General features: G+C 37.2%; 1 protein-coding gene and 1 long non-coding RNA gene across 3 annotated transcripts in view; one reads left to right on the plus strand and one right to left on the minus strand.

Annotated features, from left to right (window-relative positions):
- Positions 1–16,640, minus strand: part of LOC139139321 (angiopoietin-1 receptor-like) — a 109,361-nt gene that overhangs the window by 11,524 nt on the left and 81,197 nt on the right. The window lies entirely within an intron of this gene.
- On the plus strand, positions 2,602–14,696 carry LOC139139319 (uncharacterized). Of its 2 annotated transcripts, none has more exons than XR_011553776.1 (5): positions 2,602–2,736; positions 7,723–7,839; positions 11,215–11,454; positions 13,940–14,082; positions 14,649–14,696. It is a non-coding gene; the product is annotated as an uncharacterized lncRNA (long non-coding RNA). The 2 variants fall into 2 exon arrangements; XR_011553777.1 differs by having other exon boundaries at positions 14,656–14,684.

Below are 16,640 nucleotides of genomic sequence, written 5' to 3' on the forward strand. Positions count from 1 at the left end.
TGGCATCACCATTACTCGAACAGCTGAACCTAATTTCCGATCCCAAATTCCACCGTGTCATTCCGTAAAATTCATGAAAAAAGGCTACCTGCCAAAGTTGCAGTGAAACATTCAATAAGTGATAAATTTGTATGAATTATTGAATAACTTATAGTTGCCGCGTAGAAAGTACCGTGTACAACATATACATAGCCTGGAAAATAACATTGCAAGTACGCGCGCACACGGAGCATGTCATGTGGGTGCAAACCTGTCATAGTGGTGCCATTGCGACATACATCCTCTATGGTTACGTCTGTTGTACTAACAAATTATAATTAGTTGTGAAAGTTATGCACAGCGGCATGCATAATTAATTGTGAAATTCAATGAAAGGACTTTTTAAAACAGGATGTGATTGGCTAATTTTGACCTTTGACCTTTATCATATTTTTATAGCGTAATTTTGCGTATAATCCAAGTGGATTCATCCTCAAAATGGGATTAGACATAGAAATGCTACAAATGCAATGAAATAGCTTCTTTTACACATGAAAAACAAACATGTCATTTTGGGTGTAATGGTGCAATTTGTAAACATTGCATGTGGACCCAAAATACAGTGAAAAAATAAAGTCGTGCATAATCAATGTTTGATAGCTGTCATATTTTCACTTTTCAGGTGTAAGTGACCCAAATTTAACTGACTTTTTTCAGGTATCTCATTAGCATAATAATTGGTTGGCATTGCTACCCTTGGTGAAACCCGCAACAAAGGTCATACTTTCGGGAGTACCTCCCGTCATTCAAAACCACGTTCTCATAAATGAACTAAACAAGTGTGGTATAGAGTTGTCGGTGGTGTTAAGACCATTCCTTTAGGTTTCAAGTCGGAAAGATTGAAGCATGTCAAATCTTTCCCACGTCAAATGTATATTTTGCCATCAGTCTCTGATGATGAATTATTGGGATGTTACCATGTTACGTTTGAGGACAAATCTTATCGTATTTATTTGTCATTTGATGAAGTGAGATGATTTAACTGCCATAAGATTGGTCACATAAAAAGCAATTGTCAGGGGTCAAAGACAGTCGTTGATAAGGAAATTGCTACAGATAATCAGGAAAAAAACGAGCGAGAAAGATGATTACAATATCGAAAACGCCACTGATATGGTTGACGAAAATGAATATGCAACGATGGAAAATATTCAACGCTATGGTACACCTGTTATTGACAATGAAGTAGCCAATAATGACAAAAGTGATGACATAAGCGATAATTGCACGATGAGAGGTCGGTCATCACTACTGATAAAAATACTGATGGCAAACGAAACAATACGACACAAAGTGACACAGGTGATAAAGACGACGTTTCAATATTATCGACCAATGACAATAGCGAGTCTATCTCAAAAAAAGTGACACATTTAATACCGAAACTTAACAATGGCCACACTTCAACAGAAAATGTTAATAAGATGGAAACCGACAACAAAGAAAACCCTCGTGCAAACGATAAAAAATCTACTAACGAAAAGGCGCTCCCATCAGAGATTTTGCCTGCCGATAAAGACAACTTCAGTGTTGAAGAGAGGGTACTAACCCCCTTCTTCACCTTTCCCACCCTCTCCCATATTTTCGCCAGCCTAAGATTACACGACTTCGTCTGATTCTCAACAACCAATTTCCGTTCAGCTTTCTGATTCGTCTCTTTCCGGTCCATCAACTCTCTTTAGTGAAGAGGTCAGTATCTCTCAAGATCTTTTTGCTACTCGTCAAGAAGACGATCACGATGAAACGACGTCCATGACATCAGAACTATCCGATATAATAATAATAATATTAATAATAATAATAATCTTTATTACCCTTAATCATAATAAAATTACAATTCAATAATGAATGTACATCTGAGTTGTGCTGTGATAAACGGTAAATGGAAACGGAAAATAGCAAATGCTAGTCTAGTCCGTTCCCAAAGCCATTTGATGTTAAAGCAAGAAAACGAAGAAGAAAAAAGAAAACTGAAGTATATCGAGGGTAGTGTACATGAAAGTAGTGGGATTGCAAAGTAACCTAATTGTAACAAAGTAACTAAGTGAATAGAAGAACAACTACATAAATAAATATATAACTAAATAGATACATTACGAGTAAGTAGAAATGCGTAAAAAAGAAAACGATAAGAGAAAAAAAAACGTATATAAAATATATCTATATTTAAATATGATATACATATATGTAAAGTTGAATATAACTCATCATCACTTAAAAACAAAAAACAAAAAAACAACAACAAAACATCTAGTGCAATTTCGGAGGTGTAAAGTTCTATGCAAATGAGAACAAGTGTAGCGAAGTGTAGCGACGCTAAATTAACACTATACTTGAAAACTTAATGTGTTAGGAGTGTTGGTTTATATTTTATAAAGCATTCTGTAAAATTGTACATTCAGTTTCTTTGATGTATTGTCAAAATAAAGCCAAGAGTGGCGTACTTGATTGTTTGTCATGGAAGGATATGCCTGTGTAAAGCGGACCTACTGTCACAAACGCTCGGTGACCCCCGTGACCCGAAGACTGTACTACGAGGAATGCCCAGGCGGAACTCGCCGAAGTCACTTCATTATGCGGCCCGCGGTCGATCGCGTATGAGTTGCGTTTTGTTACATCGTACTGCAAGTCTCACCATTGTAGGGTAGCAGCTGATGATCACGTATTTTCCTCGACTGGCGAAGTCCTTTCTTCCACGTAAGTAACAGTATGCTGCCGCTTAATATAGCTCTCTGCCTGGCATAGCTCCCGGGGCATAGCTGCAGTACAGTAAGTTCGAGGTTTTGCCTGGGTATTTGGGTCGGACAGCAAATCTGGTTTTGTCGTCCAACCCAGATACCCAGGCAAAACCTCGAGCTTCTGTACTGCAGCTGTGCGTGGCACTGCTGCATGCTGTAGCAGTGTGTGTAAAACTGCACAGTGGCTCGAGGTTTTGCCGTCCGACCCAAATACCCAGGCAAAACCTAAAGCGCGAGCTGCTGTACTGATACTGCAGCTGGTCAGCCTCAACACGTACAGCATGCCACGCAGAGTTGCTGTATTGATATTGCAGTGAGATCGCACTGGTTTCGGTGTTTTGTCAATCATCATGTGTTGTTACAACATACAGTCACACGAAACGTACAAACGTATACTATATTGTCAGTAGACGCCTGCAGAGAAGACCACTAAGCAATAAGCTGAACCGCCGAGAAACGAAAGTTCTGCACGCAGAGGTTTAATAATCACAGCATGGCTATATCTATAGCTCTGCGTGGCAGGGCGCTGTATGTGTTGCCGGCCTTTTACGGCCGTGTAACGCCGGTAACACACCCCAGGGCTCGAAATAACTTTTTCTCTTGTAGTCCCATTGCATTGGGCTACCATTTTCTGAAGTTGGTAGCCCAGTGACAAGGTCTGGTAGCCCATGCATGAATGAAGATTTTTTGTGAAGGATATTTTTATTTATATCTAGACAATGAAAGATTTATTTTTCATGATTCTATTCAGGAAGTGAATTTTCTAGTCATTTGACATCAATACCCGTACCCGCAGATCATCATAGCCTTAGGAGAACGGTGACGCCTCAAAGTTTGACAACCTATTCACACATACGCAGAGCTTGTATGCAATTTTTGCAGTGCTGTGGTGGGATCTGGAGGCTGTGTTTACAAACATCAGGGAAGGTGACAAGCTGCTATTGTAATTTTGAAATTTACTGATGCTACACAGGACTGGAGATTCTCATGATTCATTATGATAATTGTACCGCTGTGATTCCCGGGGAAGGCAAAAATATCCCCATGTTTAGACAGATTCACAGACTGTTGTAAAAATTCTGAAAACATGTTTATAACACCATTCCTCTCTATCCCCATTTTTAAATTAGTTGGAAAATTATGCTTGAGTAAGATTGAGATTATATGTCATGCATATTTATTACCTGACGTCATATGAATTATTTATCGCTACTGAAACCCTGCACGGTTTACAAGTCAAGTCTGTGGGGAAAAGCATTCACCCCACTATCTGAGCACCAGCCCACCACCTAGCCTTGCAGTCTGCAGAAGTTTATTCCTTCAATTTATTAATTTTTGATATTTATATGCCCACAGACTTGGAGCAAGTCTACAGAGTGCAAAAATGTAGTCAGTTTTGTTCCTTGTTCTATTGGCAGCCTTGTATACATGGAGTGCATTTGGGGAAATTCCAAAATTTAATTTCTTGTACATAAATGCCCTTATCACACTTATGTTAACCATATTAATTAATGATTAATGTAATTAATATTTAGAAATAATGGGTGATGCCCTGACCATTATTATTCATTTATGGCCAAGGGCAAGCGGAAAGTCAAGAATTAACAAGGCTTGGCGAGCATGCTTATTTTGCTTTCAGTCTTGCCCAAGCGTATAGATAAATGTTAATGGTCGAGGCAGAGTCTTGTATTTTCATGATATTATCAACAAACCCTAGAAAACCATCAAGATTTACAAAAATTTCCCATGTGAAAATAAAGCACACCTAGCAATGGTATACCACGAGATTTTGACCAGTTCACGACATATATGCACGAGCGATAGCGAGTGCATATATGAAGTGAACTGGTCAAAATCGAGTGGTATACCGTCGCTGGGTGTGATTTATTGCTATTATATCATAACAGTATATTGAAATTCTGGTGTGGAACGTCAAAAACGGATTTTTGCTCAAGCTGAGAGCTCGCGCGTATGCCAGCGGTGGTATATCGCCAATATACCACGGTTCTTTTCGCGTCTCGACCAATCGGATCGCTGTATTTACACCATCAATATACTGGTTTGATATAATATATATTATTGCCTAAATATATGGGTTTATGTGCCCGAGAACAGGTGACAATATGCCTGACGCCAGGAGGGCAAATTGTCTCCTGCTGCGAGGGCACATAAACCCATGTATTCAGGCAACAATATTTTTATTACATGCCTCTTCATGGTTACAAATGCTATATGACATTTACAATGTAGTTATATGCAGGACATTTTCAAACAATTTTACCATTATCGACCAACATCAAACGGATTTTAACGAAAGTAAAAAAAAAGTGTGTGCATGTATATTTTACATCTATCATTAAGCGTCTACTTAGATGTAGAAAACATTGAAGTGCTTCACTGGCCTGGGTCACCATGGAAACCAGTCAGTACATCGTTAACCGACCCACTAACTACCCAGATATTCCTTTTCAAATCAATTCACTGATTTGCACTCACATTAAGGCATGTAATAGGCAATGCACGGTCATGCCCACCCTAAAAATTTGGCAAATCTGGAGATTTTTTAAAAAAGTATAATTTGGCCCACAAGTGCTTCATTTTGTTTTTGTAATTGATTATTAGCTCCCATATATGCATATGTATATATGCAAATGGGAGGTATTCTTGTATGGTGGAAAAATTTCGTCTGTATGTATGTATGTATGTACGTATGTATGTATGTATGTATGTATGTATGTATGTATGTATGTATGTATGTCCGTCCACGTCAAAAACTCCAAAACCGTAGCACCTGCTGTCTTAGTATTTGGTGTACAGGTGCACCTAGGGGTGGAGATGTGAATTTGTTCAAATGAACATGTCAGTGCCAAAAATATGCAAATGAGGGGAAAAAGGAAAATCCTGCAAATGGCTAAAACTCAGTAAGCATTGGTCAGATTTGGTTGAAACTTGGTATGCAGATTTCTTTAGGTAATTTAAATTATGTGTGCAAAAATTGGGATTAAATTTGCATGTTTGTATTTTTAGGGTATTTTTTCCGTTTTTAGTAAAAAAATCTTGTTCTCTGAAATCACTCGTCTGATTGCTATGAAACTTGATATTCATGTTCCTCAGGATGAAATCAGTCACGCTTGTACAAATTGTATTGATATTGTCATATTTGCAATGTTGGGGCAATTTTCCCAATTTTTGATAATTTTTTTTTTTATCCAAAAACTACTGATTTGATAGCTTTGATATTTGGTATACAGGTATCTAAGATTAATCTCAATATAATGTATTGAAGGTATGTTGAAACTGGCAATTTTTTTTTTATTTTGGGGGCAATTTTTGCCTTTTTTGGTCAAAAATTTTTTCTCCTAAAACTTCTGATCTGGTAGCTTTGATATCTAGTGTACAGGTTACTAGGGTTTACGTTAATTAGATATATTTAAAATTAGGATGAAATCTGCAATTTTGTATTTTGGGGGCCATTTTTCTCATTTTTGGTCAAAAAATTTGTTTCTCAAAATTTACCAGTCTGATTGCTTTGATATTTAGTAAACCGGTTCTTAGGGTTTTTGTTAATAAGATATATTGAAATTAAGTTGAAATCCGGAATTTGAATTTTTGGGGCAACTTTGTGAAACTCTCAGTTTTACTGGGATATCTTTCATTTTGTATTTTTAAGATTTTTTTGGTAATTTTATACCTACTGGAACTAAGAGAATATAATGTGGTTATTTAGTAAGCATTTGATAAGGTAAACTGTATTTGTGTTGAAATGCAGTAAAAAAATCCTGGCAGATTTTGAAAAAATTCCAAACAAATGCCAATAAAAATTCAGCCAGAGAAGGTTTGACAAAAAGAAAAGGTGGGAAGGTGGGGAAAACAGAATGTACAATGGATCGGATAAAAAAGATAATGTACCTCATCGATCTTTCAGACACCATCCCTTATCAAATGGTCCACCCCGATGTATTTTTGCACACAATTAACCATGCAGTGTATTTTAGTTTAAGATGTCAAGTTAATTAAGGATTTGAAAGGAATAGTCAAGTTCACCACAGTTTAACTTTATCTCTTGTGTCATCATCCTTGTGTAATTGGTTAAGTTTGTAAGTTGTTCCATATGTGGATGCACCAGCTGTTCTGGAAGAAAACAATGTTTACTTTTCCCTGTAGGGTTTTGAGTTGATGATTGTATGTTGAAATTTCTCCATGTATCTGGTGTATGGGCAAAGTGTAAACATTGGTTGCATGTTATGTATTTCAGTCTATGTCAAATATTGTAAATGAAAAATCAAGAACAGTTTGCTGTGTGCTTGTAAAAGATAGCATATTTGTCAATACATAAACTGCCTTGCAGATTGATTGTCTTAAAGATTATCACAGAAGTTGAAAAGGAAAAGAAACTAATCAAATTGCTGTAACGTATTCACTCTCAGTGCCTGTATAGGCCTATACTTAACTATTTTATCATTACATTCAGCTGTTGTTATATCTTTATCACTCTCCATGGGCCAAGGCACACTTGGGGTCAATGTCATCACTCTGTGCCAGTCTGTGTATGTCAGTCTGTCTGTATGTATGTCCATGTTTCATACAATTGTTGACTTGTTTTGATAACTTATATGGGAGCGAACAGTGATGTTGTCACTATTTTGATCTTTGTACAATTGACAATTTACATGTTTGCTGAAAAGTTACAATGTTAGCATTATTATTCATTTTCACGGACATAAAAACAAACCATTGCTGTGTATTTGTGGTCAGTCACATGGTTCAGCTCGACCAATTAAATGAGATGTATATAGCATGGTAATACATAATGAATGAGTGAATGATTTTACTAATCATTTGACCCATATATTCATGATTATAAAGTTGAGTATCCATTGTACAGACAGTGAGGAATAGGATTATCTGCAAGATTCTAATTGTATTCATTGATATTTGCCTACAGCTGTAAGTATACCTCACGTACCCTGGTCGTAAAGCCTCAGAGGTACATGTATGTGAAACTTAGAAGGAACAAGAAGCAAAAGATGGATAACTGATCTTTAATAAAATCCTTCATCAGGTAAGATTTGTTTTAAATTTTAATTATTTTTTATTTTTAATTTCCTGCACATGTCTCATTCATTATCAGTTAAGCTTTTCGCATGCTCTGTTTTATTTGGCGGATACTTTCTTCAACATCAATTGCTTTGTACACAACTTATGTAATACATGTAAGTATTTTAGAATATGCGTCTTTAGTGTGGTCTCCTTGGCAAAAAAAAACAACAGGACAAAATAAAGCAAGTGCAAATGAAATTCATGAAGTTCCTTTGTTTCAAACATAGCATCCTTACAGCCGAAATAATTATGAAGAATTCTGCAAGCGTTTTGAACATTTGGCCTCTTTATCATTGGAAATTATTTATATTTTTTTAGAAATATAAGAATAATGTGTATGATTGTCCCCAGTCATGTTTCATATTAATTTTGATGTTCCTCAGTAAACTACATGTACTAGAACCCGCATTGCAACTCTGATATGCAACTCTGACTCACTCGTATCATCCCTCTATGTAGATGGCTTCTGCTCCTCTGATCACAATCCGGTTGTTGCAAAGTTATCTCTCCCGAAACCACATCGTCTCAAAAAAGAATTCACATATCGTCAACTGAGTAAACTTTCAACTAAGGATTTGTTGAAAGACCTTGACAGCATTGCAGTATTCTCTGATCCACCACGTGATCTGAATGATGCCGTTCATACCTATAATTCAAAACTCTGTGAACTTCTTGACAAGCATGCACCCATAAAAAGGCGTATCGTCACTGTAAGACCAAATTGTAAATGGTATACATCCGAAATTGCAGTTGCCAAGAAAACTAGACGCTCTGCTGAGAAACAGTGGCGTAATTCCAAACTTGAAATTCACCGACAAATTTACCGTGATTCCTGCAAAAATACCAATGCCCTCATCCGAAACGCCAAAGTAAACTATTACAAAGATCTCATTGAAAAGAATGCTCACGACCAGAAGTCTCTCTTCAAAATTGTATCATCAATTTCATCGTCACCAAATAATAATTTGCTTCCGTCCCATACATCTGCATTGGAATTAAGTAACCGTTTCAGTGACTTTTTCACTACAAAGATCACAGACATCCGCTCAAGCCTTGATGCTCGAAGCTCATCTGATGACTTTGGTGATATGGAAGTCATTTCTCCAGTATCCTTTGATCATTTTCAACCAATATCAGAGGAGAAAATCTCTGTGCTCATCAAGGATTCGCCGAATAAAACATGCAGTTTGGATCCATTTCCAACATCATTTGTCGAGCCGTGTCTTGAAAAGTTACTCCTGATTATCACATGAATTGTTAATTTTTCACTGAAGTTTGACTTTTTACCCCATTCTTTGAAGTCTCCAGTCGTCCAACTACTCATAAAGAATCTCACTCTGGATCTAGAAATTCTCAAAAACTTCTGTCCAATCTCAAATTAACATTTTCTGTCGAAGGTAATTGAAAAGGTCGTTGATGCTCAGTTGAAAGACTTCTTGAACCAAAACAATCTACTCGATCCACTTCAATCTGCCTACAGACAATATCATAGTACAGAAACAGCACTCCTCCTTGTTCATAACGACATTCTCACTGCTCTTGACTCTGGACAAATTGTTTTACTGGTTCTATTGGATCTATCTGCAGCTTTTGATACCATTGATCACGACATACTTTTACAGCGTTTATCAAATCTTGGGATCAAATCTACTCCTCTTCAATGGCTTCGTTCATATCTCACAGACAGATCTCAGTCAGTTACATTAAATGGACAAAGATCACTGCCTCAAATGCTGCGATACGGAGTTCCTCAGGGGTCTGTTCTTGGACCTCTCTGTTTCTAATCTACATATCCACTCGGACAGCTCATCCACCGCCACAAACTCCAGTTCCATCAATTCGCTGATGACAATCAGCTGTACCTATCTTTCAAGAAATCCAATACCACGTCTGCCGTATCTTCTGTTGAAGAAACTGTTAATGATATTATGAGCTGGATGACACAAAACAAGCTGAAGTTAAACAACTCTAAAACGGAGGTCATTTTAATTCGATCTAAATTTGACCATTCACCAGTGCCTTTCACTGACATCAACATCTGTTCCAGTGTTATTGAAACCACTTCATTTGCGAGGAACATCGGTGTAATATTTGATGACAACCATACATTCCAACAACATATTGGTGCCACTTGCAGTGCTATTCACTTCCTCCTTTGCAAAATTGGTCGTATCAGAAAGTACTTGTCCAGAGATTCCTGTGCCACCCTCGTCCACGCCGTTATATCTTCAAAGCTTGACTACTGCAATGCTCTACTATATGGCTACCCGATACACAATTACAGCGGTTACAACGTGCCCAAAACACAGCAGCTAGAATTGTTACAAAGACCAGGAAATCCGACCACATTACCCCATACTTATGCAACTTCACTGGCTTCCAGTACATCATCGCATTGTATACAAACTTTTGCTGATTACTTACAAAGCCCTAAATGGACAAGCTCCACAATATCTCAGGAATTTAATAACACCATGTGCCTCATCACGTGTTCTCGTTCATCTGATAAATGCCTTCTGCACACACCTAGATGGAATCTGACTACCTATGGTCGCCGCTCCTTCTCTGTAGCAGCTCCTGTCCTTTGGAACTCTTGCCCCTGGACATAAAAACCTCTCCTAATGTCAACATTTTCAAAAGACGCTTAAAAACTTACATCTTCCAGAGAGCTTTTTCATTGTAACTCTAAGCGCCACTGAGCATTGTTTAACTTTGGATATTAGGCGCTATATAAATTTTCTAGATAGATAGATAGATAGATAGATAGACTCGCAGTATAAAACTCAATGTATTTAGGTACTTGGCTCTTCAAAGATATATGGCTACTCTAAATGAATTGTGCATTTCCAGCCCTGCCATTGACATCACTTTATCTTGTCAAAGTTTCATATGCCTGGTCAGAATGTCATGCTTAAATATGTACATATTTTTAATGGTTTCATATAGTTTGTTGTGTTGTTTATTGTTTTATTGTACCTTATGCATTTATATTTTTATGTATATTTTATGGAGCCTGTTAATGTGACTTGTTCCTGTTGGTCTTCCTTTGAAATAAATATATAAATAAATATATTGCTACTTGCTTGAATACACGTCTTGACCTACATTATGTACCTGTTTCCTTTAAAAAGGTCCACAATCACCAGTGAATACAATGGGTTTGGGGCAAAGTTATAGTTTAATTAAAATTACAGAAGTCATAAACAATCAAGTTGTCTTATCTGCATATAAAAAGCCATATTTTAGAATGAACTGATGTAAACTAATGTCAGCAACTTGCAGGAGATAATATTTACATTGCATGCTTCAAGTTAATGTTTTCTTTTCACCTAATCAGATTCAAGATCCCTTGCTGAGACAGTGCATACTGGGCAATGACAACCAGGTGAAAAGCAACATAGTGACAATACCATCCTCCATTGCAAAGGAAATACACAGTGTGTGGCTATGCAAACAGCCAAAACTGAACAGAGATCGTGGTGTTGACATCAATGCAGAGCAAAAACCTGTGGAATTGAGGGAGTCTTTCATCAATATATTTACTTTCCTAAGACAATGGGTCCTTGCTGTGGCACAGGTTTGTACTTACACTGTTCAGTGTTTCCACTGGCTAAATTTTCCCCTAAGCCATTATGGCTAAATGAGACCAAAATTGATTAGCCAGAACTATAGCCATCAAAATTACATGTAATTGCATTTATGATTTTTATCCAACTGACAGTTGTATACTCAGGTGGGTCCTATCAGTTGCTACAATGGCAAGATGACATTAAACTAGTCCAATAATCATTTACATTCAAGGTAATACATTACCAGGTCCATTTGTGATTTAAAAATTTAAGTAGGACCATCCTGAATGACTGATAATCAGTGGCAATGTAAATAAATAACTATTTTTTATGGAACAAACTGCTTTCTTAATAACATTCACAACAAATTTTATTTCCTGTGTGCCAAACACTTATGTGACTTGCACTTTTGTAAATGTATCAAGATGTATCACAAGTATTACATCATTGACAGGGTAACTTCAAGATGTTTCCTTTGAAAGATCCATAGCTTCTGCCTCAGTCATCAAGTGCTTTCAGTTCTCCAATCACAGAGTCTAATTTTACACCAACTGTTCACTTTAAGAAGGTGTACTGGTAATTACATTTTGTACACTAGGTGTAAACAGTCGCCTCTTTCTATTGGTAGTCCAAACAGTGAATGCTTTAGTTTCAAAATCAAACTGGGTGTATATGTTAAAATGTCCTGTCTGGCCACATGTCTTACAGAAAAAAAAGCTGACTCTTCTCTTATTCAAACACTAGCCATGGAAATTCAACGAACTATTCCTGGCACACTTTCTTTTTTTTGTAACTGCTCCTACCCTGCAACTCTGCGGACAGCCTGTGCAATTATCTTTTTTGCTTACTTGTACTCGAACACGACTTAAAATTAGCATGTCACAGTGTGCTGCTTGTTGTTCAGCATGTAAACATTCAACTGGACAACATCCTAGTTATATCTTCATGCAAATTTATGACCTATGCCTATCCACAATACAGTGTTATATTCAGTACTTTTACACATCATGGCAGAAAGTGACCCCTGCCTATATCCACAAATACATGTACACGGTATGGAAGATAACCCGGGCCTATCCTCAATCCAAATGCATTCACATGGTATGGAAGATGGCACAGACATATCCACAATACACATAATATATAAAATGCAATGGAAGATGACCTAGCCAATCCACAATACACATACATGCACACAGTATGTACATGTAAGATGACTCAGGCCTATGTAGAATACAAAATGGGAGATGACAAGGCCTATCATCAATACAAACAGTCTGTACCTGTATCGTATTCAGGATAGGCGTGGGTCATTTTCAATAAAATATGTACCGTTATTGTATTCAGGATAGGCCTGGGTCATTTTCCATAGCAGGTACCTGTATGTGTATTCGGGCTAGCCCAGGGTCACCTGCGATGCTGAATAATTGTTTTGTGGATAGGCCTAGGTCATTGTATTTGCATAGGTTATAACATTTACATGAAGTTAGGCTCAGGACGTCATCCAATTGACAGTTTACCATGCTGCACTCATTTATAGCTGCCTCTGAGGTTGCCACAGAAGTGTTCTAAGGTGCCGGTTTTTGAAACACTGGTTTCATTCTGTTCACCACCCTTGCTGTCATTGGCTGCTGCTGTCTGCTTAGTTTTTGAAAATACACTGCAATCAGTGTTTCCTGACTATGTTAGAAGCATTGTTTACAAAGCACTTGTCATCATAAAATAACAAGGTCATTGCATGCAGCCATCTGAAAGCATGGCATATCACTTGTTACTGATTATAATAGTTTTCTGAGACTGCACACTAAAGCGAGGAAAGAAGATGACCACCAGGGATGTTGAAAAATATCTCTGCCTTTTAACTACACTCTCGATCAGCCCCCTGAAAAATAGCACTAACCAGTTTTGCGAAGGATAGTTGAAAAATATTTCCCAATCTGCAGACATTTCATTTCCCATTTCACGCTCTTGCGAGTGGCAGCGGAAACACTGCTGTTGTCATACACAGTTGTAGTTCTTTTTAAAATACCCTCTTGAGTAGATCAAATGTATTACACCTCTACTAGTATTTAATCAGTAATTTTGTTGTGATAATCATGGCTTACACATTTTTGGTGAAGTTATTTTCTCTTTTTTAGCTGAATTTGCTAAAATTTTCTTTAGACTTGGCACTCTATGAATTGCCTAGTGAAATGCAGATGATATGATAAATGCACATGACTAGACATTCAATACATGTAGCTTCATTCGTAGGATCCATAAAACTGTTATGATGAAATATATTCCAATGAGAGAATACATCTGGTATGCACACGTGATTTATAACGTTTACATGTGTGTAATGCTTATCATCATTAGGGTTAAGGACATACAGAGTGTTTACAATTCATCCCAGCAATACATCCCATCATCAAATGTATTTTAATCATTCCGGTTATCATTGTCATTTTAAAGAGTTATAAGTAATCATGAGTCTATCTGTTTACAATTCAGGATCAGCAGTGAATGCTGCAATATCAAGGATGAGAAATATCATTGACCTTGACAAAGAGCGTTAAAGACAAAGTGGAGGGCTTTGAATTGGACTTGGACCATGACATTATAACGAAAGATGAATGGAAATGATCAAACAACAGGTAAATTTCTTCCATTTCAGTCCTTGCACCCAAGTATATGTACACAAGTGACTGTTGCAAAGATGTGCTGGAAGTGGTATCTTGTAACTTGCACAAAGTGTTTTATGTTAGTTGTCTTTATATAGCTACACATGTATAGCATCTTTACAATTACAAGAATACTAATTAGAAACACAGGTTCACAAAAACATAAGTGATACATTGCTGTATTTTAATTGACATTGCCAGCAGCAACTATGCAGGTGCATCAGCTTAACACTAATCCATCCAGAATTATACACAACATGCATGTGATAGCAATCCTCATTCTTAAACTGTGCAGGACATTGGTTGTAGCCAATCTATTACATATGACATGAGCAAGAAGGAAAAAGTGTGGTTGAGATGTCTAGGTTAGAGAAACATGCATATAGCGGAGACAAAAATAAATATATTTGTTCTTTGTACACAAGAATTCTTGGATATGTAACACACAAATAAACTAACTTTTTTGTGAAGAGAAATTATTATCTTCCATGATTGGTCCATGATTGTCTTCCATGAGTTTATTATTATTTCTATGTTAGGGAACAGGTGTGTATATCCATGCAGAATAGGAAGCAAGATAAATCCAACAAAACGACTTCAAGGCAGCATTTTACCACGCAAAGAAAGGAACCAACTACCAGGGACAGTTGTCTCAAGATGAAGACAGTGGGATTGCATCTCCATTTGGTAGAGGATTTCCTATTAGTCAGTATGGTGGACAGACGTGAACCCTTACACTGCTCAGCACACAGATTGTATGTACATGTATGTTGGGATCAAAAACTCCTAAACCACTACACCTACCACAGACAAACAGTGGGCAACTTAACAGATATAACCCGCAATACTAAGCATCATCATATTACAGCTAGTACACAGAACTGTTTAAGGTATATACATTATATACTGGATATATATTATAAGTTATATATCCAGCTCAAAGAGAGGAAAAATTCAACTTTCAGAGCACTGAGAAAACACAATTATTATTTCATGCCTCCCCTCAGTATCATGGTGATCTCTGTAGTATAATAACAAACCTGTAGGTAATTGTCACTTGTGATGATTGTTTATAAACATTCCATTATCACTTTTTCTGCTCCAGAGGTGTACATGTCAATCAGGACCCAGATTTACATATACTGGTCAATAACATTGCAATGTGCACATGTATGATATATATAGGTACTTTGTTTCCCAGTAAGCTTTCAGAAGAAGAACAAGAAACTAGAGTTGATATTATAAAATTTGTGAAAAATTCATCAAAAAGATACAGCAACACTGCAGCCCAAATTTCATTGGAAGCTGTCATTATTTACAGCCTAAGGGGGGGTGGGGGGGTGGGATGTTGGAGGAATTTTGTCGGAAACTCTAAAATTTCAAGTACCCCCCCCCAAACCATGATGAATTTGAGTAACCCCCCTCTCTTACATGGAAATTTTGACTGACCCCCTCCCCTCACTTTTGAAAACTTAAATTTCAATACATGTATTTTATATAATTTACAATAAATACAGCAATAGTAAAGACCATTCAAATCCTAGTGTACCCTGCTAGATAATCATTGGTTATCTCATGACGGTTGAAAAAGGTGAAACCAACAAAATGAAATTCAAAGTCACAACAAAACAGGTAGATGTCAAAGGTCACACTATAACCAGTATACAACCACATACAGTATTGTTTAATATGGATGGGTATCATAACAGGGTCCTCACTGGGATATCTGATAGGGTAGACTTTGAAAGTACTGATTGAAGAACATGCGGAAGGCTGATGGGGAAAGTGTCCGACGGGCTTGCTCATCTCCCTTGCATGGAAAAATTTGAGAAATTGTAGTGTGCATTGGTACAGTTTGGCGTAATCTCAGAGGTGTTTTCAATGTGTAATTTACTGAGTAAAATTTTTTAGAAATTGATGTGTGAAGTGGTGCAATCTGAGAGGTACGTGTTTCAATACATTTTGCACCAAAAATTGAGTAACCGCCTTCTTTCTCTCAACATTTTGAGTAACCCCCCCCCCTATAGATTTCAATATTTTGAGTGACCCTCTTCATATTCCTCTGACCCCCCCCCCCCCCCAGCTGTAAACAATGATGGCTTCCAAGGAGATATATCTTCAAGCTTGTGCGATATGGATTTCAGGCAATGTCAACTTGTGGACAGGGTACAGAGATTTATGTTGCAGATTATTGCAAATTGGACTAACTCGTGAATACAGTACATGAAGTCCCATTCCATTATCAAGAGCAAAAGCTGAAAACTACATCTGAAGCTTGCTTTGGAGATCAAAATTATTGCTTGTAATAAGGCCAAAGTAAGTAAATTCTTTGTTTTGCGTCCGCGCGCGCCTAGGTTTTTGGAGATTTTTCGGGAAAAAAAACACAAACTTTCCTTTCTAAATTTCGCCGTTGGTGGCGCTATTTTGTCGCAAAAACAAGTTGTGGCTTTTAACTTTGCGATGAAAAACTCCTTTACGGCAGTCAGATTTCACTAATGGACCATGCGGTGACGTAAAACAGTACTCTCTAC

Source organism: Ptychodera flava, chromosome 8 (genome assembly GCF_041260155.1).
Source record: "Ptychodera flava strain L36383 chromosome 8, AS_Pfla_20210202, whole genome shotgun sequence".
Classification (NCBI taxonomy): domain Eukaryota; kingdom Metazoa; phylum Hemichordata; class Enteropneusta; family Ptychoderidae; genus Ptychodera; species Ptychodera flava.